The sequence below is a fragment of the Osmia lignaria genome, chromosome 1 (genome assembly GCF_051020975.1).
Source record: "Osmia lignaria lignaria isolate PbOS001 chromosome 1, iyOsmLign1, whole genome shotgun sequence".
Classification (NCBI taxonomy): domain Eukaryota; kingdom Metazoa; phylum Arthropoda; class Insecta; order Hymenoptera; family Megachilidae; genus Osmia; species Osmia lignaria.
This window is the reverse complement of record NC_135032.1, coordinates 9,404,711-9,429,228: the sequence shown is the minus strand read 5'-3', so window position 1 is coordinate 9,429,228 and position 24,518 is coordinate 9,404,711. Positions and strand designations below refer to the sequence as shown.

The 24,518-nt window shown below is 40.1% G+C and overlaps 1 protein-coding gene across 4 annotated transcripts in view; it reads left to right on the top strand.

Annotated features, from left to right (window-relative positions):
* The window catches only part of mnd (L-type amino acid transporter minidiscs), an 80,204-nt gene that overhangs the window by 24,891 nt on the left and 30,795 nt on the right, over positions 1 to 24,518 (top strand). The window contains exon 1 of one of the 4 annotated variants that reach the window (XM_034328695.2): positions 23,663 to 23,681. The exons of the other annotated variants lie outside the window; for them this stretch is intronic. The gene's annotated coding sequence lies outside the window, so the exon portion shown is untranslated. Of the gene's footprint in view, positions 1 to 23,662; positions 23,682 to 24,518 lie in introns of those variants that run through there. 4 annotated transcript variants of the gene reach the window in all.

Here is a 24,518-nt window from a genome sequence, read left to right as displayed (position 1 = left end):
TTGAATTTTAACTTTCAGATAATCTTGTAAAATTTTCTCGAAATATAGGATTTTGGCCAGTTTTCCAACTTTGCAAACCGCTGTGTCGATTCAACATCATTTGACGCCCTGAAATAAATTTTATTCTACCTTGAGACACGTAAAGCACTCTTTTGTATATTTCCAGCAGTGACGCTTACAACAACAGCGATAAATATTTCCAAGTTTCTTTACTTCTTTTTATTGAATTCTTGAAACACGACTCTTCTTGGAACAAAGGATACCGACTCCCAGACTTCAGCTTTTACTTTGTTTACCTTAACAACGCAACTTTCTCGTATTAGGGCCGGTAGCCATATTTACTTTGACGATAGGTGTCCAATTAATTTTGTTCTTTTTTTCTTTTTTTGAAGTAATATTATTCCGTGGTTGGATTAAATCTGGGTATGGTACACTAATTGTAAAATTCTAATTGCAAACTTTCATTAAGAAAAATTAAATAGTGTCAAATAGAATGTTGACGGACCGAACGATGTTTCGTCAACTGCGTCGCGAATGTTTGTTGACGCTTGTTTCGCCAAACTAATTTTGAAACAATAGTTTTAAGTAATTCCGATAATCGAATAAAACGTTAGACCGATTGCTCTGTAGACTCAGAAAAGTCTGTCGAAGTAAAGTTCCGCGTTCGAAAGTCGCTGTTTTATTCTCTCGATTCTTCTCGATGAGCGGGGAGACTACGCTGATTGGCCTTTTTCGAAAAAGTCAACTTTCCAATCAGCGCATCCCTCAAGCACCAAGTCCGCCCTTCCTTACGCCCTTAGCGCGATTTCGTCAGGAGAGGGTGGAGTGGTACCTGAGGTACCGAAGGACCTCGAAAGTTCGACAACGCCGGGGTTTTTCCATCCAGGTTGGCCTTCGAAGGCCCCGTATCGTTAGATGACCGTTGTCAAATTACCCTTCGAAAAGACTCAATTTATGACATGTTTTAGCCATTGAGACCGAAACGAAAAAATAAAACTCTAACTCCATTGTTGCAAAAAGGGAAATTACTATTGCCGGCAATATTACAAGGTTACTCAAAAATAGCTGTACCGTCGCGAAACCGTCATAAATTAACTTTCGAAATCCTCGTACCGCGTGTTCCTCGGAACGGAACATAGAACATCAGAGCTTCAGAAGTGGAGATGTTTCAAAGAATCCAAAGGTATCTAGTACATTTTTTTTCCAAATGAAACTATATTTTTTCAATTCTCCAGTAACATGTAAAAACCCACTTTGGTAAATCTACCATTGAGGGAAAGGCGGTGAGATACAAACCAGTTATCCTAGGCTCGAACATACACCTACTCACAATTTTTTTTTTTTTTTTTTTTTTTTAAATTTCGCAATGAGGTCGGGAGGCAGGGAAGGTGTACCCCAACCTCTAGGACTCCCGTAAGTTGTCCCTGCGGGCAAATGCTCGCTTACCAACTGATAAAAATTATCCTGGCATTACCGACATAACTGTAGTAATTGGAAGATTTGAGTGAGGAGCAGGAAAATTTTCAAAAAACCCGCTAACAAAGTAATCATAGTAGGAAAATTTGGGAGATAAGTTGAAAGAGCACTGGGGGTACCAGTGCATATACAGGCAGAAGCCAAAGGATGTAGCTATACTAGATAATAAGGAAAGAGGAAGCGCTCAAGGCGAGCAGGAAGTGAAAAGACAGAATCAAAGGGTGGGAAAAGGATATGTAGAGCGAAAAGGCACATTTTCTTCTGACGTAATAAATTGTATTAGAGAATTTGGATGCTCATTGGCAGAGTAGTTAGAGCGAAGACGAGCTACGTAGTCCTTAATTAAGGGTACTTTTGCAATTTCATGAAGTGAGGCTGTAGGAAAACGTTGAGGTTTGTTCAGAATAGTTTTCAAAATTTTGTTCTGGACTCTCTGAATAGTAGTTTTGCAATATTTGGGGCAGATTGGCCACCAAATTTGAGAACCGTAGGTCAAGACCGGACGGATGCACATTTTGTAGATGCTGAGGCGAATGGAGACGTGTAGCGGAGAGGTTTTGTTGAGGTGCTTATGGAGCGTGTGGTATACAATTCCACTTCTTGGTGCGGTCCTGGGCGGCGCAGAACCAACGGAAACTATGGTGGAGTACAATGCCCAGATAGCGCGCAGAGGGGGACCAGGGAATAACAATATTGTTGATGGAAATATGGTAGTTAGCCATGATGGGAAAATCCCTCCTGCGTCGGGTGAAAAGTACGGCTTCGGACTTGTCCGGATTAATTTTTAGTTTCCAGTCAGCGAAGTACTCAAAAATGGCGTCCAGGTACTGTTGTAATTTAAAAATCAGGTGAGTGAGTCTGACGGAAGAAGTCAAAATAGCCGTATCGTCGGCAAAGAGAGCTAAAATGCAGTTGGGGCACTGAGGGATATCATTTATGTAGATACTGAATAAGAGGGGAGCCAAGATGGAGCCCTGTAGCACTCCAGCAGAAATTTTGAGGAAAGAGGATTGAGAGCCCAGAATTTGCACAAATAGTTGGCGATTATTGAGGTAAGAACGAAGCAGCAGAATAAGTATTGGATGTAGTTTGATGCGATCCAGTTTGAAGAGGAGTGCATCATGCCAGACAGTGTCGAAGGCCTTGGCAAGGTCAAGCAAGACCATCCCCACAGCGCGACGAATGTTTAGCTCTTTGGAAATGAATTGGGAGATTCGAGCTACTTGTTGCAGTGTCGAGTGCTGTTGACGGAATCCAAATTGTTGGTTTATGATAATTTTGTTCGATGAGAGGTGTGAAGATATGGCAGAGAAGATAACTTTTTCGAAGAGTTTGCCGGGAATTGGTAAAAGGCTGATGGGCCTGTAACTGGCGGGGATGTTTTTTGGTTTCCCGGGTTTGAGAATGGGAACGACCTTTGCAATTTTCCAGGCCTCTGGAAAGTAGGCTAGTTTAATGGAGTTACGGAACAGATAATAAAGTTGAACGGTGATTTTGAATGAGGCGTTTTTTAACATAGGAACTGAGATTCTGTCTGGACCAGGAGATTTACGATTTTTCAATTGGCGAATGTAGTCAAAGATACGGCGAGGAGAAAGATCCAGATCAGCTACAGGCATGTTGTCCTCGAGAATTGAATTAGAGTTGTTGTATAGGTTGGAAATAAAATCCTCAACTGGCAGAGAGTGCGGTGAGCTTAGAGATGATGCAATGTTGTGAACGTTGGCGAAGTGGCTAGCAAGGACCTCGGCTTTTTCGTAGTTAGAACAAGCGGTGCCAGAGTTGTGAGCAAGTGGTGGAAGTCTTCTTGAGCCGCCTGTAGACGATATTGCACGGTATGTGCTCCAAAAGGTTGGATCAGGTTTTTCGAATGAAGCTAGTTTATTAATCCAGTTGGTGTTACGGAGAACGGAGATACGTTTCCTAACAGCTGCGGATAGATCATGAATTCTATCATGAAGCGAATAGCTGCCAATCCTTTGGGCCAATCTCCTCAAACGCCTCCTGGCTGCTATGAGTGACTGAAGTTCAGAGTCATTTGTCAAGTAGTTATGTTTGGTGGTGGCTCGACGATGGCACGCGTGAAGAACTGAGGTCAAGGTTTTAATAGAATTGTCAATATCGTTAGTGGAACAATGTTTGGATTGAATTTTAAAATTCGAGGTTAGCTGATTATAGAGTTCCCAGTTCGTAGCTCTGTCGAGACCAACAGGCCGTGTTGAACCAGACACAGAAAGGACGACCGGAGCATGGTCGGAACTCAGCTGATCCAGGGTTGTACAAGAGAAGTTCTGAGTGCAATTGGAGATGAAAAAGTCAATAACCGAAGGTCTACAGTGAGTGGAAATCCTGGTGAACGCGTCGGGATGGATGATTTTGTAGTCAGAGCTGATCATGTGGTCAAAAACTGTTTTGCCATTAGCATTATTGGCATAGTTATTCCAGAAAGAGTGTTTGGCATTCCAATCGCCACCAATCAAGAATGGGGATCCCATCCGAACCAGTTGATCGAGGTCGGCACGAGAGATGATGTTAGTAGGGGCAGAGTATACCACCCCTAAAAAGAGTTTGGGATTGGTAAGTTTAATAAAACACGATATGAGACTAGAAGAAGTCGAGGGATAATTAATGGCAGAAAATTCCAGAACATTATGAATAATTATGGCAACTCCACCATGGGGTCGGCCAGAAGCAAGAGGAGAATCCTGCTTTATTACAGAATACCCAGGAATTGAAAAATCTAAGTCAGGCTTTAACCAAGTTTCTGTGATCAGGACAATTTCGGCCTGGGTCGAGGCAATCATGTGTATTAGTTCGTTGTGTCGCCTTGTAACGAGCGTGCATTCCATAGAATAATTTTGGCGAACATTGCTAACCAAGGTTCTGAAATACTGACCAGATAGCCTGGAACCTCTCAAACTGAGTATTACAGCCGCGGAGCGCCTGTATTAATGTTTTGACAATGACGTCTGTCGAGCTAGCCCCCCCCCCCCCCCCCCCCCCCCACCTTGCAAAAATAAAAAAACACTTACATGGAAATTATGAGCTATTTATGAGCTTTCATATTCCGCAAATTAAAAATTTTGAGCTCGTCAAACTACCAGGAATTTAAACATTTCAATGGGGGGGCTGAGTCGACGTCGACTCAGCCCCCCCATTCCTTAATAATAAAAATATTGAATCGTTTTTTGCGGCAGAATTAGGAGCTATTTATGAGCTTTTAAAATAATATAATTCCGATTTTTGAGCTCATCGTTTTAACCCTAAAACAATTCCTTAAATAATTTAACTCAAGAGAGAAATACACCTAAAATGAAAAAAATTAACTGTTTTGCAGGTAAATATTGTTTATTGATTTAAGAGCTCTTAAGATACGTATTTTGATTATTGAATCGCAATCCCTTTACGGTAAAACCACCCCTCGTCCCCCAAGCATAGGAGAAAACTACACTTAAAATGAAGTATACAATTTGTTCTGCAACATTTACTTGCGCAGCCCAAAAGAAAATGTTGTTCAATTATGTTGCTAAATTGTTCTTTTATAAGAAATCCATGTTGGATTTGCAATGTTGAAAAACATTTTTTTCGTGGCGGATAGCCTTCGTCACATGAAGATGTTTCTGCCAGGCTTGGCGTTTTTAAAAATAATTTTGTGCATAAATATGCGACAGCAACTTCGCAATTATGAGATCCTACTTCAATCGGAAAAATATCTTGCAAAATTTTGGCACGACTATAATAAGTATTTTTTGAAATTCCTTTTATTGATGTATCTAGTACCATTTGAAAAAATAAATTTTCTTGCGCCATTAAATTACATTGATTCGCAAATAATTTGCTATCATAAACTGCCGCTAAAAATAATTGGAATATGCTGTCAAAAGCGCAAGTATTTGCCAATGTCAATTTTCTTTCTTTGATATTTACAGCTTTTAATGTTAAGCAATTACCATTGTTTAGAATGGGAAGTTTCGAAAGTTTTTCGTGTAATATAAATTCATTTTGCTGAAAATTTTTGCGTAAATATCGCGATTTTGATTTTGGTATAGCTAAGCCACGCCAATTTTTCACATCATTAAGATTTGACATCTTACTTGTGATACGAGGTGACATACGTTGACAAGATTTACAAATACGTTTTTGTCCAAATCCTTCGTCTTCTTCTTCGATAGCTTTTGAACAGGATCCGAATCGAAACATTGTAAAGTGGGAATAGTGGACACGAAATTCGAGCACCGGCGATTCTCTTTTGTCGCTGGCGCTCGCTTTTTAACCGACTTCGAAAAAGGAGGAGGTTACTCAATTCGATCAGTATATTTTTTTTTTGTAGTAAATAAGGATCTTTTGAGCTGCGCAAGTAAATGTTGCAGAACAAATTGTATACTTCATTTTAAGTGTAGTTTTCTCCTATGCTTGGGGGACGAGGGGTGGTTTTACCGTAAAGGGATTGCGATTCAATAATCAAAATACGTATCTAAAGAGCTCTTAAATCAATAAACAATATTTACCTGCAAAACAGTTAATGTTTTTCATTTTAGGTGTATTTCTCTCTTGAGTTAAATTATTTAAGGAATTGTTTTAGGGTTAAAACGATGAGCTCAAAAATCGGAATTATATTATTTTAAAAGCTCATAAATAGCTCCTAATTCTACCGCAAAAAACGATTCAATATTTTTATTATTAAGGAATGGGGGGGCTGAGTCGACGTCGACTCAGCCCTCCTACTGAAATGTTTAAATTCCTGTTTAGTTTGACGAGCTCAAAATTTTTAATTTGCGGAATATGAAAGCTCATAAATAGCTCATAATTTCCATGTAAGTGTTTTTTTATATTTGCAAGGTGGGGGGGCTAGCTCGACAGACGTTTGACAATGTTAAGGATTGAGTTGATGTCAACCAACGAGTTCAACTCACCCATCGCCTCTTTGAGTTCCAAGATGGATCCAATATTTGTTCCATTTGGATCATCGATGACGGAACGATGCAAGGTTGGCCTAGGATTTTGGCCAGATACAACCGCAGCATAAGAGGCCCGGTTGGCTGAATGATGAGGAAGGGGAAAGTTATTCGAAGGTAAAATAGGAGGTTGATTAGAGTGGATAGGTATTGACTGGTTATAGATTGGAGGACCACGAGGCGGAGGTGATTTGACCTCCCGCGCTTGAAGATACTTGCTCAGGGCCGGGCATTTAGAATAGTTAGCCGTATGAGCGCCGCTGCAGTTGACGCATTTTGGAGGTTCGTTCAAGGTTTTCTCACAGGTGGAGGAATGATGTTTTCCTGCACTTTTGACGCAGGCTGCAGGAGAATTACAATTTGTGGCGGAGTGCCCAAAAGCCTGGCATCTGAAACATTCGGTAAATTTCTTGTTGGAGAGAAATCTGTCCCAATAGATTCGAACATTGAAGAGGTAGCCTATTTTAGAGACTTCGGACACCGTGGTGCCGGGAGGGAAATTAACTCGAAATATAGAAAAATTGCGAGGCAAGGATGAGTCCGTACGGCGTATCGGAATGCAACTGATTGGTTTTAAGCCGTTGGCCTTCAATTCTTGAAGTATGTCCTCAGTCGGAGTATCGGGAAGCCCTTTCAGCACCATGCTGAGAGCTTTTTCATCGTTCATCGTGAAAGTAAAGAATGGAACGTTGTCCTCGCGAAGCAAGGCTTGAAATTGTTTGAAAGGAGTGACAGAGTCAAATTGTAGACGAATTTTGTTGCCAAGGTATTTGATCTTAAAGCAATTACCATAAGAATCAATGAGCTGCTGATTAAATTTGGCAATGCTATATGAGAAGCCGGAAACATAAAGAGGAGGTGGTTTAATTGAGATTTTCTTGCGTGGATTGTTGTCGATGTGAGTAACACGTGGCAGCGCGCGTGCCGGCTGAAGATGGTTTTGAAGCCTTGGCAGAAATTGTAGAATCCTCTCGTGAGAACGCAGAAAGAATCGCGAAGCGATTGGAAACGGGAACGGTGGGGATAGAGTCAACTTCCATGGCCCCCTCGCCATCACAATGAATGTTAGAAGCGACACTAGCCGAAGAAATGTTTTCAGAGTTTACAGTAGCTTTGTTGTCAACCGGCTTATTTGAAACAAGCTTGTCCTTCGCAGGGGAGAGAGCACTCGGGCTAAGTCGTTTACGTGACTTCTTACCTCTGTTTACCTTCACGGGCGCGTTAGCGCGAACGGAAGAATTCGAGTCTACCGACAAGGCAGTGCGATAAGGAGAAGCCGGGCGAAGATCGAGCTCGCTGATTGGTGCGGAGATACTACCCTCGCGTGGCATTACGTACTGCGAAGAAGCGACGCTACCGGGGGGGTTTACTCGTAGGTTAATCCCTTTGTTAACCTCAAAATCAAGCCCGGAAGAAGGCTCATGGACAGCTACAGCTTCCGGATCGTCTGGATCGCGTGAAGAATTCGCCTCAGCGAAAAGCCTGAGATTATCTTCCGTCAGCCTACAGGGCCGCTGAGACACTGGACCGCTTTGAAAGAGGAGAACCCTCTTCGCACCGGATTTAGTTCTTCTAGTGGGCCTTCCAGCCAGCACTAGGGACACTTAATTAACTAATGCACTGAACAATGTTTATGCACTATGTAACAAATAGAAAGTAAGTAAATGGGGCAAATCAAAACGCCAAACAGAACACCACACAAACTGCGCAGCACTAGCAAAAAATAAACGAAACTCGGGAGCTCGAAGGAACACACGTGCTCTCGACGACAGTCCGCGAGCGAATGAACATACACCTACTCACAAAAATTGAGCTTACGCCTTCTGACCTTCGAATAGCGGACCATGGAGAGAGTCACAATTATTTTAATAGAACTTTGTATTTCATATTATTTTCATTTTCTAAATTTGATACTGTTCATTGAAACATTATTATTTCAGTACATAAAACTCTTTCATTTAAAAAGTAAGGACGACCGGGGTCGAAAGTAATAATTTGACTTTCGATTACAATTACGAAAACGATTACATTTACAAGAAAAATGTTTATACCAATATTCGCTTTATAAGATGTTTTCGCTTTATAACAAGGGAAAGTGTTAGAATCGTCCTGTACTAGGGTAAAGGACCGAGATATCGGACAGCTCCGTATTACCGGATACAATATTAAGTTTCATGATTTGTACAATCTCAATCTAGTATTATTTTCGGTAATTATTGAGATTAAGTTACACCTCACCGATTTTGACGAAATTTAAATATGTTGTAAAACTCAACATTTTGAACAACTTATTCCTATACATATAACCGTCGCTCGGCCTTAGTTTTCGAGATATTTTCGAAAAACTGCTGCTACTACTACAATGAATTCTACGTATACCTATGCATGTGCGGTGGCGTATGCGTCAGCAACGGACCGCCGCTTATCTACTGTTTTCACAAACACATTGCGGCGGCCGAAAAGCCATAGATATACAGTAAAACCTGGATAAATGCAACGAAAGAATGCTTGGATAAGTGCAACATCGCTATCCGCTCCACTTGGGGGGATCCCCCTAGACGAACTGAGCCGCTCGACGAGAAAACCGTGTAATATGATCCGACCGTAATATCAGTGTGACTAATACTAATTGAACGATAAAACTTTTTTATTTTTAACTTTTTCTTAATGAAACTTTTACTAACGCATTTGTGAGATTTTTCTGATTAAAATGACACCAAACACGATGTAGGTTGAATGATATTTATAAACAATAGTAATAGAATAAACAACATAGAATTGACACCACGACTGAATATAAATGATGTCGGCTGAATACAAAAGATGTGTACGGACACAGAATCGGCATGTCGGCTGAATACAAAACATGTGTACGGACACAGAATCGGCATGTCGGCTGAATACAAAACATGTGTAACGGACGCAGAATCGACACCTCGCTTCGATAAATGCAACATTAAATGCCCAGAATCGCCACCTTGCCTGGATAAATGAAACCTTTGAAATCAGAGCCGACACCGCGACTGGTTTTGATTTCGATCTCTGTTGCTTTTCGCCAACCTTTAACATCAATTTTAGCAAGTAATTATAATTCAAACTATATCGTGTTTGGTATCATTTTAATAAGAAAAATGTCACCAATCCGCTGGTAAAAGTTTAATTAAAAGAAAGTCAAAAATAAAAAAGTTTTATAGTTGAATTATTATTAGTCACACCGATAAGTTTCGGCTCTTTCCTTTCATCATCGGTCCTCTCTCTTTCCGCCACTGACTGTCCCTTTCTACGTTCACGCTTGGCTGGTCGTCGCGTGTAACCCGAGATTCGACACCTCGACTGGATATATGCAACGTCTGGGTCCCAATGTTTGTTTCATATATCCAGCTTTTACTGTACACATTCTCCAGATAAGTTGAATGTATCTAATGTGTCTGATATACATGTATCAAATGTAAATGAGAATTATATCTGGAATACTTGCGAGAATTGGTACGGTTTGGTGAAATCTACCAACGATATAAACGAACTCGATGATATCATCAAAGGTTCTCAAGAACTTCCTAAACTAAAGCCAAAGAAACGATATAAACCAACTTATCTGGATAAATGCCCAGAATGGGATTATTTAAAAAATATAAAAGCGTTCAATCTACCATTAATAATTAATGGAAGTAAATGCAAGCCATTATATATGAAACGAGAACGATGTGATTCTCTTTTACAAATTATCGCCAGTGGAATCGCAGCTAATATAGAATATTGAAGAGCAATAGAGTCGTCTTCTGATAAAATTTTTCAATTAGCACTTTCTATTTTAGATAGCGGAAAAATACTTACTGCGCACTATATTAAACGTGCATCTATTTTACAAGATAGTGGTTGCATTTATCTAAGCGTGGTGTCGAATCTAGGGTTACACGCGACGACCAGCCAAGCGTGAACGTAGAAAGGGGTAGACAGTGGCGGAAAGAGAGAGGTTCGATGATCAAAGGAAAGAGCCGAAACCTATCGGTGTGACTAATACCAATTGAATCAAAAAACTTTTTTATTTTTGACTTTTTTTTAGTGAAACTTTTACTAGCGCATTGGTGAGATTTTTGTGATTAAAGTGGTACCAAACACGGTATAGTTTCAATTATAATTACTTGCGAAAATTGATGTTAAAAGTTGGCGAAAAGCAAGAGAGATCGAAATCAAAACCAGTCGCGGTGTCGATTCTGGGCATTTAATGTTTCATTTATCCAAGGGAGGTGTCCATTCTGGGCATTTAATGTTTCATTTATTCAAGCGAGGTATCGATTCTGGGCATTTAATGTTTCATTTATCCAAGCGAGGTGTTGATTCTGAGTCCGTACACATCTTTTATATTCAGCCGACATGTCGATTCTAAATCCGTACACATGTTTTCTATTCAGCCGACATACCGATTCCGAGTCCGTACACATCTTTTGTATTCAGTCGACATCATTTGTATTCAGTCGTGGTGTCAATTTTATGTTGTTTATTCTATTACTATTGTTTATAAATATAATTCAAACTATATCGTGTCTGGTATCATTTTAATCAGAAAAGTCTCACAAATGCGTTAGTAAAAGTTTCATTAAGAAAAAGTTAAAAATAAAAAAGTTTTATCGTTTAATTAATATTAGTCACACCGATATTACGGTCGTATCATATTACACGGTTTCCTCGTCGAGCGGCTCGGTTCGCCTAGGGGGATCCCCCCAAGTGGAGGGGATAGCGATGTTGCACATATCCAAGCATTTTTTCGTTGCATTTATCCACGTTTTACTGTACATAATTTATGCTATAAATGCACATAATATAGATACTGCACATAATCTATAGTTCCTTTTAGATACCTCAGTACCCGCTTTGCCATTTTCCAATGAATTTGTTTCGGATTATTACCGAATCTACTTAATAAATTTGCCGCGAACGCTATATCTGGCCGCGAAGCATTGGCAAGATAGATGAGACACACCACGAGTTCTCTATATGGCTCATCTATACGTTCATTCTCATTTTCCTCTAATTGACTTTCTTGAATGTTCGCGCTCGCATTTGATTCTAACGGCGTACCGGTCGGGTTGCATTCCGAGTATATCTTTTACATTCCCTAAATCTTTCATCTTAAATTCTTGTTTTAATTTTGTTTTTATTTCGCTTATGTTTAGTAATTCTGTAGATGCTACCAATAAATCATCAACGTATACCAGTATTACTGTATCACAATTTTCCCTCGAATCTACATACACGCATGGGTTTATTTCCGTATTTTTAAATCCTATATTAACTAAGTAATTATGTAACTTATGATACCACTCGCGGCCCGCCTGCTTCAACCTGTACAATGGTTTATTTAACTTACATACTTTTGACGTTTCGTTTACTTTGATGAACATCGCGGGTTGTTCCATATATATGTCTTCGTGTAGGTCTCCCTGTACGTATGCCGTAACTACGTCCAATTGGTGAACGTGCATCCCTTTTGTCACACTGGCTGCCAGGAGTGTACGGATTGTTTCGAGCCTTACCACCGGTGCAAATACTTGGTCAAAATCCATTCCTTCTCTTTGCTGGTCACCTCTTGCGACCAATCTCGCTTTGTATTTGTCTATTGACCCATCTTGGTTTCTTTTAATCCTAAAAACCCATTTACATTTTAAAACTTTATTATTCTTTGGCCTATTTACCAAGTTCCACGTGTGGTGTTCCATAAGAGCCTCGTATTCTGTTTGCATTGCATCTAGTCATTTTTGTCCAGCAGGCCCGTTAATTGCATCGTTTACAGTCTTTGGTTCTTCATACACATCTTCTGCGTTTTCTTGGATAGAGGACGTGTTGCTTTCCACAGTGCTAGACCGTGTGCAGTATATTTTCCTCGGTCTGCCTCTCTTCCCTGTCATCTCTATACGTGGGCGGCCAGGGCCTCTGCTTGATTTTGGTGTTTCCCCATTGGATTGAGGGTCTTCTCTTTGATTTTCTTCCTGTTGTTGATCCTCTTCAACGTATTCTTCTTCATCTTCCACTTCTGAAGTTTCAGACTGCAGCTGTTCCATAGGTAATTCTATTACTTGCACATCTTCTTTTTGTGTGTATGTGCCTTGATTTTCTATAAAAGGCACATCACGTCTTTTTATTATTACAGTTTTGGTACCTCTTTCCCACAAGCGATATGCTTTTGCTTCATCAGAGTACCCTACTAGAACATATTCTTCTCCTTTAGGCATAAATTTATTTCTTCCTTGGCGTTTATTCAAAGCTATTACTTTGCTTCCAAATTTCCTTAGAAAACCGACATAGGGCTTTTGTCCCTTCCAAATTTCGTATGGAGTCATGTCATTGTTTGCTTTTATTATCCGACTTCGAAAAGGAGGAGGATACTCAATTCGATGTGTATTTTTTTTTTTTTTTTTTTTTTTTTTTTTTTTTTTTTTTTTTTTTTTTTTCAATGTATGTATGTTCACCGATTACTCAGAGACGGATGGACCAATCGGAACGAAACATTTTGCATCTCGTAGAGTATGTCTCCCGGTTGGTCCCGTTAAAAAAACATATTGCATATTTTTATTGTTAACGATTTTTTTGCAAAAAACGTAATGCTTGACTTATATTTTTCACCGACTACCGCGAGACGGATGGACAAATCGAATAAAAAATTTTGCATCTTGTAGAGTACATTTCCCGATTAGTCTCGCAAAAAAACGTTTGTATTGTTTCATTCCTAACGACTTATGTCGCAAAAAACCTAATTCTTCATTTATGTCTTCTGGCGTTTATGCTGCAGGGAATGTACTGATTGCGATGAAACCTTCCACATTTAGTAGGAGGTATATCCGCGATGGTATCACTTGCAAAAATTTATTGAATTTGTTAATAACTACTGTTATAGCAAAAAATCTACGCCTTCATGTTACTCTGCAAGGAATGTATCGTTTGCGATGAAACCTTTCATATTTGGTAGGAATTACAGGGTGTCAGGCGACTACCTCGACAGCCGTAGAGGGATGATTGCTAAGGGGATTCTAAACAACTTTTTCCTTTGCCAAATTGTTGGTTAAGGCTTGGTTTGCGAGTTAATAACAAAAAACACCGACCAATCCGAACGCGGATAGAGCGCAGTCCCAGGGACTGCAGTGTCGGGTACGAAAACCGGGCCTGACGTTGGTCGCGAACGAACGGCTTGGCACCCCGTTGGCATAGCACAATAAAAAAACTGAACTGGTAGAACATTTTTAGTCGCTGTTTAGAATGAATATGGAACCTAATCTCTTATTGCCTGTCATAATGTAAAAAAGGAAATTCTAAGGATTTTAAACAACAAATAAAAATGTTTGAAGTAGTATAATTAATAAACGTTTGAATTGAATACACTAATGATGCAAAATTTGAAAACAATTTAAATGGAACTTACCCATTCGTTTCTAAATTAACTTGCTACGCTGAAAGCAAATAATTCCCACTAGATCACTGTGTCGATTCTGGACATTCGATGAGCAAACACCTCGTCTATTATTCACACCTAAGTCCAATAAATGAGGGGAGTTCACTGGCCCGATCATGAAAACTGCTGTTCTACCGAACGTGTTTCCTCGATTCCCAGTGACAATTATCTGCTTTCAGCGTAGTAGGTTAATTTACGAACGAATGCGAAAGTTTCATTTATATTGTTTTCAAATTTGTCATCATTAACGTGGCTTCCAATTCAAACGTTTATTAATTATTCCATTTCAATCATTTTCATTTGTTGTTTAGAATGCTTAGAATTTCATTTTTTACATTATGATAGGCGACAAGAGATTAGGTTCCGTATTCATTTTAAACAACGACTAAAAATGTTCTACCCGTCCAATTTTTTTTATTGTGCTTTGCCAACGGGGTGCCGAGCCGTTCGTTTGCGACCTACGTCAGGCCCGGTTTTCATAGCTGACATTGCAGTCCCTGAGCCCGCGCGCTCGCGCTGTACGCGCTCGGATTGGTCTGTGTTTTTTGTTAATAACTAGAAAAATAAGCCTTAACCAACATTTTGGAAAAGGAAAAAGTTGTTTAGAATCACCTTAGCAATCATCCCTCTTCGGCTGTAGTGGTAGTCGCGTGACACTCTGTATATCCGCGATGATCCCACTTGCAAAAATTTATGAAATTTGTTGTTTATTAACCATTTAAATTTGGTCAATATTTTTTAGGTTTATGGTTATTAGCTAAGTAACAGAAACCCAAAATCACCTTACACTATCCTAAAAATACTACAAGTTCCACTAAAAAGTGTGAAATAAAATAATTTTTAACAGAAAACAAATCCGACTTCGAAATGCACTAAAAAGTGTAAAATAATTTCTATTTCATTTATACCAATATTCCATAGCTATTAATAATATCTACTTAATCGTTAAATAGGATACCTAATACATTTCAAAGTTTTCGGAGGCGGCGCAAAATTAAAAATACCCGAACAAACAATGCTGCCAATAACGATTTGATTGTGGTATGGCAAACTTGGTAATTAATAAGTCGTAAGAGAAAAATTATAGGTCCGGCTGAAAACATTTGTAATTGTAACGATTGTATGAGAAATTAGCAGCCCTCCTGATGTACATGCACTATACTGCAGTTCACAAGAGATCATACTTAACTCGCGCCGCTCACTAGGTCTAGAGAGATTTTTAATAACGTGTGTTATTCCCCTCTACAGCTTGCTTCTTATTATACTTTGCGACCATATAAATGGCGGGCAGAAATATATGACATACGATAATTGATAACCGGTGATGATATTGTAAAGTTTCACGATACAATGAAATTCCTATTATTTGTCGCAAGAAAAAAATGATGTGAACGCAAAGTAAGAAGCAAGCTTGTAAAGGGGAATCATACGCACTATTAAAAATCTCCCTAGACCACAATAGGTCACTAACTGCGCGAGTTAAGTGCGGTCACTCATGAACTGCAGTATAGTTAATTCGCAATGGGTTTGTTGATTCCCGTTGAATATTATTTACTTGAAATTATCAAATGGGTGATTTATCATATGTAGGTTGCCGACGTCCGAGTTAGGATCTTCTTAGTAGAGGAAAAGTTTTTAATTTTGCGCCGTCTCCGAAAACTTTGAAATGTATTTGGTATCCTATTTAACGATTAAGTAGATATTATTAATAGCTATGGAATATTGGTATAAATGAAATAGAAATTATTTGACACTTTTTAGTGCATTTCGAAGTCGGATTTGTTTTTTGTTAAAAATTATTTTTTGGGCATCTATTTCTAATAAATGTTGCAGTGTTCACTGCTTCAGCCCAGAGAGACATGGGTAATTTTGATTGTAGTAGCAAACAACGTGCCATTTCGACAATGGTGCGATTTGCCCTCCCTGCTACACCATTTTGCTGAGGTGTATACTCCACAGTTAATTCTCTAGCAATTCCTGCATCACTGAGTAATTTATTAAAGTCTCGACACATATTCTTTTCCATTGTCGGTTCTTAACTTTTTTATCTTGTAGCCGGTTTGTTTTTCAACTAGATTTTTATAATCTTGCCCTGAGAGGTTTTACATGCGTTAAAAGTTGATATTAGCTTAAGTGTCAATAAAAATTAACAAAAAATTTTCTTTGATTGTGCCGGATTGTGCTAGACTAGCACAACAACTTTTTCTAATGACAAAATTTCGTCAGATCGCCAGATTTCGCAGTACTGGCAAAGTTAGGAATCAGACGTTAGGAATTTGCATGCGTTTAAAAGCTGGATAAGTGCAAGGTGTCCACAAGGGGGGATCCCTCTTGGCAACCGAGACGCTCGACGTGGAAGCCGTATAATATGTTCGGAACCGTAATATCGGTGTGACTAATAGTAATTCAGTGATACAATTTATTTATTTTTGACCTTTCCTTAATGAAACTATTCCGAATGCATTTGTGAGATCTTTCTGATTAAAATGATATCAAACACGATATAGTTTGAATTATATTCATTTATTTATTTATTTATTTATTTATTTATTTAGAATATGCTGCGGAACTATTGACTGCAAATTAGGTGCTTTATGTTGTTAGAAAAAGCCCGTGATTTCCATGAAACCGAACAGTTTCTTCCCATTGAAAATTAAAGTAATTTTCAACCTAACAATAATAATAGAATAATAATACAATAAGTAAACAATAATAATAGAATAAACAACACAGAATCGACTCCTCGGCTGAACACAAACGATGTGTACGAACGTAGAATCGACATCTCGGCTGGATATACAGGGTGTCCCAGAACTCACCGCTTTACACTTTTTATCAAAGTACCGTTCGTTCGCTTCCTGGCTGTCTTTAATTTTCCGTGCCGCGAACTCGCGGATTTTATCTACGTCTCGGTCTTCTAACGAGTGTTGATTCAAATACTCCCACATTTTATCGCCGGTTTCCCCTCGTTGATTCACCCCGTAAAGCAACCTACTCACCAGTCGATCTACACATGGTGTTATTGATTGCAAATTCAACGAACTCCAGCGAAACATCCCATTTATTCGGAGCTTCGGAAATTTTTGCTAACATTGGAACTAGATCTCGATTATACCTCTCCACTTGTCCATTGGCACGGGGGGTTCCGACGGCAACTAACACGTGTTCGATCGATTCCGTTTGGTGTAATCCAAATAAGTAATCTTTGAGTACAGGAACGAGCATTTTATCGAGCCTAAATCGCAAACAATGTCGCCGTGCCAACAAAAATACCTCTTTCAAAATTTCCAAATGCTCCTCAATGGTGTCAGTCGCCACCAAAAGGTCATCTAAATAGATCAAAATTTTATTGCTATCAATCAAAGGCCTATAAACATCATTGATGAACCTTTGGAAGCAACGTGGTGCATTCGTCAATCCAAACGGCATTCTAACGAACTCGAATTGTCCGAGTGGCGTCACGAACGAGGTCTTTAACGGAAGACTCAGCCATCTTGACATGGAAAAATCCGTTTTTCAAATCTAACTTACTGTAAAATTTTTTATTTCTCAACCTGTCGAGGTGATCGTCGATGAGCGGAGTAGGAAAACTGTCCTTAACTGTAATTTTGTTGATCTCGCGGAAGTCTACACAAAGCCGGATTTCACCGTTTTTCTTACGGACCAGCACAATTGGACTCGCGTACGACGAATTACTTGGTCTAATCACCCGTCGCGTAACAGATCATCGAGGATCACTTGCAGCTTCTCCTTCTCTGCAAACGAGAAACGCCTCGGGCGAAAACTAACAGGCTGTTGATGCTTCAAAACGATTTCCATTTCAAAATTATGTTTAACCGGTTCGATCGCCGACTCCTGAATTTCGTCGTACATTTCTTGTAGCTCCTCGGCAATTCGGTGTTTGATTTTCGGATCAATATTAAGCGCGTCCGAAGTCTTCCCACCCGTCGGATCAATCAATAACAGCTGATCGCAACATTCATCCGTACATTCTGTTCGCGTCTCGAGGTCGCAGCTGACGACGTTTAAAGTTTGCCTTAACGTAAATTTTAAAGTGGAATGCGAAGTAAAATCTCGTCCTAATAAAGCCGCGCACGCCATCGTTTCGTCGGGGACGACGAGAAAATTAATGTGGATTGATATATCTCGAATATAAACGCGTTTCGCAAACAAACCGAAGATAATCAATTTTGATCCGTTTATCCCGCAGATATTATAATCGTTCGAATCGATTGGAGATTGTGCGTCAATCGGAACATAACTATTTTTAATGAGACTCACGGGAGATCCAGTATTGACCATCGCTGAGATTTGAAAATTGCATACGTTACCGGACGCATCCGCCACCGAGTATTTCACGGGAAGCATATACAGTGCACTCATGGACGACGCTTGAACTAAGTTCGCCATGTTCGCTGGCCCCGATGTCTTCTTTGGACAGGCGTTGATCCGTTGGTCAGTAGCTCCGCAGCCGTAGCAGGATCCCCAGCTTCGTTTTGGCCGTCGACATTCAGCAGCTTTATGGCCCCTTCCTCGGCAGTTCGAACACCAAACGGGAGCATGTCGAGCCGCATCCGTCGATAATCTCGGGACTCGTTCCTCGTCTATTCCTCTGGATGGTCTGGCCATTCGCTCTTTTGTATCAACCGGCTGGCTAATCTTTTTGAACGCGTCTAGCAGGTCAGATTGTAACGAAAATCGTTGCACCCGGGCCTGATCTCGCAACCGAACGTCTCGAATACCGTCAATCAAATAGTCCACGACTTCACTCTTGTTGATAGGCACTCGATTCGCCAAAATTACTTTGTCGTGATAAGAATCGGCAAAAGTTTCACTCGGACGCCACGATCTTTCCTCGAACCGCTTCCGCAAAGTCAATTTACCGGGCCGACAATCAAACATATCGCCTAACTCCTTGAGTAATTCATCCACGGGAAGATTAAGATAATCGGGTTTTGAATGCATCCACGTAAGCGCACGCCCTTTTAATTTAGATCCGATCAGGACCTTCGTCATGTCATCGTCAAGTTCATAAGTTCTTCGAAGTAGGTCAACCTGTTGTCTCCATCTCACAAATAAACCGTCCTCACCTTGGAAATCGCTGAGCAGGTTGGCAATGTTATTGATGCTTACGTTCGAACGAACGTTCCGTCCGTTACTCATGGACGTGGACTGGCCCGATTCTCCTTGGGTTTCGCACGACAAAAGTCAAAATTCGCGCTCTAATAACGAATTTTCTCTCCGGAGTAATTCTAATTCCCGTCGCACGATTTCAGGCATCTCGTCACTTTGCTGAGTATTATGTCCGAAGTTATTTACCGTTTCCCGGCGGTCGGCTTCTTCCGTTCGCTCCCGACTTACCGGAGCATCTTATGTGCTTTGCTGACCCACTGGGCCAATCAAATCCGGCATGCGTTCCCATATACCCGCATCTTCCGACAATAATCGATTCACTAATTCTGTTTTCGTTCCGGTCGAATTAATTGTAAGATTTAATGACCGCAGAGCGATCTTCAGTTCAGCAACGGTATAATCGGAGGGTCCCCTTAACGGCGCCAAATTTCGATCACTCACGTATTGCAAAAATTTCAAAGCCAAAGTGACTTCACTAGCGATAAAAATTTAACTCAAACTCGGTTCTGATCCCACTTCCGATTCTGTAGACCGAAAACTCATACGGAAGGAATAGGAAAAGACGGTTTGCAAGGCGTGGTTATAGAAAAAGTCTTAGCACTCTGTGTTTACTTCGTTTAATCTTCGTGTTTGCGCCTCACTCGCAATACTCCGTCTCGAACCGATCGTCCTCGTTATTTATCCTACAGGTGACGGTTACCGTACACACATCGCCACCTGTGTCGCGGGCTCGATGTAAAGCGAGGCAAATACAAAATTCGTCTACAATTCTGAACATTCGAAGAGGGAACAAATTACGAAGAACAGCTGATCTCCAGACAAGATCATTGAACCCACTCAACCACACGGTCACTATCACCTTTTACAGAATTTTCTTTCAGGTAAATAAACATTTTTATTCACTGTCACGTTGCTATTGCACTGGAGACAAATGAAATATATGTAATATTCCGCACTACTTCGTAACGTTTTCACGACGTTATTGACGTGTGTGAAGTTAGCCCCGCACTTTTCGAATTTTGTATTTATTGAAATTGTGCCGCATTGTGCTACGTTTGTGCCGTATTGTGCCGTAAATCGCAACTCTGTAAGTCAAAGCGTTCTCAAGTAAACTAAAAAAAAACAAAATTTTTTATAGCCCCGCACTTTTCGAATTTTTAGTTTTTCTTTTTTGTGCCGTATTGTGCTATGTTTGTGCTGAATTGTGCCGCAAACGAGAGATCGATAACATCAATAACAATTAAGAAAATAAATAAAAACAAAATTATGCTAGCCCCGCACTTTTGTCGAAACGAACTTTTTTTTTTTTTAGATAATTTGTGATAACTTGTGCTACGTTGGTCCATCGATAGAATTCTGCAAGTTGTGCTGAATTGTGCTACTTACAATCTGCGAGTTACATGCGTTTAAAGTTGATATTAGCTTAAGTGTCAATAAAAATGAACAAAAAAGAGTAGGGTGATTAAAAAATTTGAGATTTTCAAATTCTCTTTGATTTTGCCAGATTGTGCTAGACTAGTACAACAACTTTTTCTAATGAGAAAATTTCGTCAGATCGCCAGATTTCGCAGCATTGGTAAAGTTAGGAATCAGAATTAGGAATTTGCATGCGTTTAAAAAAAAAAATACATACACATCGAATTGAGTATCCTCCTCCTTTTCGAAGTCGGATAAAAAGCTGGATAAGTGCAAGGTGGCTATCCCCTCCACATGGGGGGTTCCGCCTTGGCAACCGAGACACTCGACGTGGAAGCCGTGTAATATGATTCGAACCGTAATATCGGTGTGACTAATACTAATTCAATGATAAAATTTTTTTATTCTTGACCTTTTCTTAATTAAACTATTTCTAATGCATTTATAAGATCTTTCTGATTAAAATGATGGGTATACTTCCGAATGCCCCCCCCCCCCCCCCCCCCCCCCCGCCCTTAGGACAACCAAACTTCGGATTTATAGTAATTGAGGGATGAGAAATCGAATGGGACCATTTTCAGAATTGGCAAATAAACCGTTCTCGAGGGTTAGGTTAGGGTTAGGGTGCCTACCATGGCGGATCAAGACACGGCACGGTCAACCGGGGAACGAGATGTCCCGGGTCCTGACCGTGGTCGAAGAAAAACCCTGCGCGTTTTTGTACAGGCAGAAAATGTCCTACCGCTTGATCGGAGGTGTAACGGCGTGGATCCTCAATGTATCATGCTTACATAGTGCATGTCAGATTGAGGGTAGACGAAAGCGTAAATGAAAGCTAGGGAGCTGAAGCGCCGTTGCGGTATCGTCGGTATTCCTGGGATATCCCAAAGGATGAAAAGGTACCGGCGGCCCACATGAGGGAGAGGTTTTAGTGGGTACTATATCCAGGCACGGGACTGTCCCTTCTGGACTACCCATTCGAGGTCGCCCCTTGTGGGCTGTGACCTACTTTGGGTTGCCTGCCCTTTAGGGTTGGGTTGCCAGGTTGTACCTTCTGGGTTGCCTCTTTGGGTTTTCCCCCACTTCACGGTCGCCAGGTTGCTCCTTCAGGGCGGATATGAGTCCCACACTGCCCAGGCCCCTCTAGCCGAATAGTGCGAGAAGGGATAACGCGCGCGTGCGCAAACGCATTTCCTCTTCTGTTAAAAAAAAAAAGTTTAGGGTTAGTTTAGGGTTAGGTTAGGTTTAGGTTGGGCGTAAGGCGCCTGGTGGGTGTAGTCGCTAACCCACTCAGGGTAGCTTTTTCGTCCCTAATTCATCATTCCTTACGCCGACAATGGGTCAGGTGTTGGGTGTTCCTTACCCGAAAACGATAATTGGCACGCCTGTGTCTGGATAATTTATCCATACCCGGCGCCACTTGGAGGGTGGCCGACTAGTGGGGAGTGGATTTATTTAGAGCAATTGCGCCCTTTAACGCAAAAGCGTGTTGCTAACCCACCAAGGCTCAAGTAAACAATGATGAGGTTAGGACTGGTTAGATTAGGTGGAGTAGCCTCTGAGAATCAATTTATGACGTCATTTGTGATAATTATCTCTAGTTACGACTAGTTTACAGGCTAACTATTAGGTACCTGTATCTCTGGAACGGTTTATTTGCCAGTTCTGTAAATGGTCTCATTCGATTTCTCGTCCCTCAGTTACTATAAATCCGAAGTTTGGTTGTCCTGGGGTGGGGGGGCCTTTCGGAAGTTTCCCCAAAATGATATCAAACACGATATAGTTTGAATTATATTCATTTATTTATTTATTTATTTATTTATTTAGAATATGCTGCGGAACTATTGGCTGCAAATTAGGTGCTTTATGATGTTAGGAAAAGCCCGTAATTTTCATGAAACCGGACAGTTTCTTCCCATTGAAAATTCAAGTAATTTACAAGCTAACAATCATAATAGAATAAACAACACAGAATCGACTCCTCGGCTGAATATCTGTATACAATGTTTGGGTCCCAATCTCTCTTGCACTTATCCAGCTTTTAAACGCATGCAAATTCCTAACGTATGATTGCTAACTTTGCCAGTGCTGCGAAATCTGGCGATCTGACGACATTTTGTCATTAGAAAAAATTGTTGTGTTAGTCTAGCACAATCCGGCACAATCAAAGAAATTTCGAAAATCTCAAGTGTTTGATTCATCCCCAAGCTTTTTCGTTAATTTTTATTGACACAAACTAATATCAACTTTTAACGATTGTGTCTCGCAGATTGTAAGTAGCACAATTCAGCACAACTTGCAGAATTCGATTATCTATCGCCGTGCATAAGTTATACGAATATTAAATTTCGTATTCCTAAAAGTTCAAAATTTTTTTATCTACAAAATGGATAGAGATATCGAGTTTCTATCGACGGCACAACGTAGCACAAGTTATCACAAATTATCTATAAAAAGAAAAAGTTCGTTTCGGCAAAAGTGCAGGGCTAGTATAATTTTGTTTTTATATATTTTTCTTAATTGTTATTGATGTTATCGATCTCTCGTTTGCGGCACAATTCAGCACAAACATAGCACAATACGGCACAAAAAAGAAAAACTCAAAATTCGAAAAGTGCGGGGCTATCAAAAATTTTGTTTTTTTTAGTTTACTTGAGTACGCTTTGACTTACAGAATTGCGGTTTACGGCACAAACGTAGCACAATGCAGCACAATTTCAAAAAATACAAAATTCGAAAAGTGCGGGGCTAACTTCACACACGTACGTTATTGGTCTTCCTTTCCAACTTCAAATGGGACTGCTAGCTTGAGCGTCTGCCAGATCTGTTTCGCTTTGTCTTTTTCTACATTCAGAAATGGTTCCTGATCATAAATCTGTTATTCTCGATAACCAAGAGTGACCGAGAGAGACTCGTGTCGACCATTTGAAGTTACCGAACGTAGAAAAAGACAAGTTGAAGTTGGAAAGGAAGACCAATAACGTCGTGAAAACGTTACGAAGTAGTGCGGAATATTACATGTATTTCATTTGTGTCCAGTGCAATAGCAACGTGACAGTGAATAAAAATGTTTATTTACCTGAAAGAAAATTCTGTAAATGGTGATAGTGACCGTGTGGTTGAGTGGGTTCAATGGTCTTGTTTGGAGATCAGCTGTTCTTCGTAATTTGTTCCCTCTTCAAATGTTCAGAATCGACACAGTGACCCAGTGGGAATTATCTGCTTTCAGCATAGCAGATTAATTTAGGAACTGATAGGTAAGTTTCATTTAAATTGTTTTCAAATTTTTATTAATTATTCCATTTCAAACTTTTTTATTTGCTGTTTAGAATGTTTAGAATTTCATTCTTTACATTATGACAGGCGACAAGAGATTAGATTCGGTATTCATTTTAAACAATAACTAAAAATGTTCAACCAGTTCAATTTTTTTATTGTGCTATACCAACGGGGTGCGCGACCTACGTCAAGCCCCGCTTTCGTAACCGACGCTGCCGTCCCTGAGCCCACGCGCTATACGCGCTCTGATTCGCCAGTGTTTTTCCTTAATAATTCAAAAATGAAGCTTCAAAAAAAAGGAAAATGTTGTTCAAAATCACCACAGCTACCACCCCTTCACGGGACCAACGCGAGTTCTGAAACACCCTGTATGTAGGTTAAGTTAGGCCAAATAAATTTCCGGCTGCATCCCCAATCAAAATATACTATTTTACAAAAATGTGTAAGGTTTTTAATATTTTCATTAGCTACACATTTTTCAAAGACAAGCAAGTGAGGCCAGCATTCAGGCTTTCAGCGACTGATATTTAACCGGCGTGCAATATCTAAAGAGCGCCAATTATTTTATAGTATCTAATAATAAATATATCAGCCTATTTAAGGTGTTAATTACTGTAAGACAGGCATGCACACGAAATTACCCGCAGGGCGCTCGCGTGCCCGCAAGCTTTTCACGGGCTCACGTCTATTCTACTACAGGCCTTTACAGTTGTTGAAAATAAATGGTAGTCATAAGTAAGAGAGAACCGTATTGAACAAATAATGAAATAAGGAGACTCCTACTAAACGTCTAAAGTTATCCATGGTACACATGA